This window comes from Portunus trituberculatus, chromosome 46, assembly GCF_017591435.1.
Source record: "Portunus trituberculatus isolate SZX2019 chromosome 46, ASM1759143v1, whole genome shotgun sequence".
NCBI classification, from domain to species: domain Eukaryota; kingdom Metazoa; phylum Arthropoda; class Malacostraca; order Decapoda; family Portunidae; genus Portunus; species Portunus trituberculatus.
The window spans coordinates 32,672,735-32,675,234 of NC_059300.1; the positions used below are offsets into that span (position 1 = coordinate 32,672,735).

A 2,500-nucleotide genomic window follows, 5' to 3' on the forward strand; every position below is an offset into this window, starting at 1 on the left:
TCTCTCTCTCTCTGCTCTGGTGGGTCCTTCTGTCTATCTCCATCTCAAGTGTTCCTCTCTCCCTCCTGTCTGCTGCATGGATCCTGTCTGTCTCCACCTTAAGTGTTCCTGTCGCCCTCCTGTCTACTGTTGGGTCTTTCTGTCAGTCTCCATCACCGCCTCACCTCACCACAACGCTGCATCACGTAATAAGTGAGCTGGTGTAGCATTACGGCCTTTATTACCTCACTATTTGTTCTGCAGGTGTAATGTGCACAATAAAAGAGCTGATTTCTATGTGAGGTGAGTTGCATTGATAAACAACATCGCTGGTAGTTTGTCTTGCTGAACAAATATTGACGCGATGGAATTTATAAGGTGCAATAAAACACAGACCGCTTCATTGCCTCCATTTAATCATGTGTTGTGTTTACATTTAGAAGGGACTGCTATTGACTCACGTGTTTAGTGTAATTTTTTTTTTTATCGAAGTTATTGTTTTCTTATGTGGTGTTAGTTAAGAAATCTGTTTTGTTTATAGAAAATGAGGAATATAAAAAAAACGGGCTTTGTATCTGGGTACCTGGGTCCATGTGTGTGTGTGTGTGTGTGTGTGTGTGTGTGTTTCACTGTTTGATCTGCTGCAGTCTCTGACGAGACAGCCAGACGTTACCCTACGGAACGAGCTCAGAGCTCAGTATTTCCGATCTTCGGATAGGCCTGAGACCAGGCACACACCACACATTGGGACAACAAGGTCACAACTCCTCGATTTACATTCCGTACCTACTCACTGCTAGGTGAACAGAGGCTACACGTGAAAGGAGACACACCCAAATATCTCCACCCGGCCGGAGAATCGAACCCCGGTCCTCTGGCTTGGGAAACCAGCGCTCTAACCACTGAGCTACCGGGCGTGTGTGTGTGTGTGTGTGTGTGTGTGTGTGTGTGTGTTGGTCTGTCATTGCGCTGTCGTCTATTTTTTTGTCCGTCTGCAATAAAAGGACGTGAAGGGAAAAGATAGCTTATGTTCTGTATTTTTGATATTTTTTTTATTTTCTATTTTTATGTATCATTGCGTGGCAGTGAATGTGGAGATTTTTTTTTTTTGTACACGAGGAATTGAGAAAGGGAGATAGAGGGGGATTCTCTCTCTCTCTCTCTCTCTCTCTCTCTCTCTCTCTCTCTCTCTCTCTCTCTCTCCAGGGTTACGCCAAACTTATATAAAGAATCCAAACAAACATATCTCTGCAATCACTCTTGTCTACCTGAGCGTCTACACTCACACACACACACACACACACACACACACACACACACACACACACACACACACACACACACACACACACACACACACACACACACACACACACACACACACACTCAAGGTCAGGAGAGTAAAATCCATCATGGTGAAATGACATGTTAACTTTCTATTGTGTCTTCCCCTCTCCTCTTATTTGTCTTAGTCTCCTCCCTCACCCTCCCTCTCCTCCTCTCCATGCTTTCTTTTGTTCCTCTCTCTTTCCCTTCCTCTCTCCCTTCCTTCTTTCCTTCCTTCCTTCCTTTTCCTCCTGCATATATTCATTCTTGCCTTCTCTCGTGTATATGTTATTTTCCTTCCATGCTTTCCTCTCTCCTTCCTTTTCATAATTTTTCTCACCTCATCTTGTCCTTCCTCTGCTTCTTCTCATTCTCCTCCTCCTTCTCCTCCTTTTTCTCCTCCTTCTCCTTCTTCTCCTGCTTCTTTTCGTCTTTCTCCTCCTCCTCCTTCTCCTCTTTCTCTTCCTAATCGCCTGAGGGAAGCAGAAGATAAGGGGGAGACTGCAGAAAGAATTAAGTTATGGCCAAGTTAACTGAGTTTCCTGTGCAAGCTGTTGTTGTTGTTGTTAGTGGTTGTTGTTGTTGTTGCTGCTGTTGCTTTTGTATTTTTTTTCTCAGATTTCTTTTCTACTGTATTTTTTTCCACATTTTTCTTTTATCGTTTCATTATTAGCTAACTTGTGTGATTGTTCGGTGTAGTCGTTTTAGTGTTTGGTGGGTCTAACTCCTGTACAGACTGACATCACTGCAGAAGGCTATGCTGATATTGAAGGGTTCTCTCATTTGTTTCTCTTCCTTCTTGGGAGTGAAAACTTATTGATCCACTCATGAAGTTCGTATCTCTTCCCTCCCCACTTTTATTTTCATTCTGTTGAAGGAAACGTATTAATCAGCCTTGCAAAGTTATTCTCTTTGTTGTTACCAATATGAAAACAATGACTGCATCTACTCTTTCACTTGGATATACAACAATTTATTCCTCTAAAAACACTGTATGAATTCTGTATAAGTATCTGCAAGTAAGACAGTAGATATATTTTAGAATTCCCTGGCTGTAGAACAAGAAAAACGTGTGCCAGAGGGGTTAGTTATCAAGGAAAGGTATGTCAGATAGAAGCTAAATGATTATGGAAAGAAATTACTAAGTTTTTACATCAACTCACAAGATTATCCAGAAGTGGCGGGAGGCGACAGT

The 2,500-nt window shown here is 42.4% G+C and overlaps 1 non-coding gene across 1 annotated transcript; it reads right to left on the reverse strand.

Annotated features, from left to right (window-relative positions):
* Positions 1 to 822: 822 nt before the first annotated feature.
* Trnag-ccc lies at positions 823 to 896 on the reverse strand. Its single transcript has one exon. It is a non-coding gene; the product is annotated as a tRNA-Gly (tRNA).
* Positions 897 to 2,500: the final 1,604 nt, after the last annotated feature.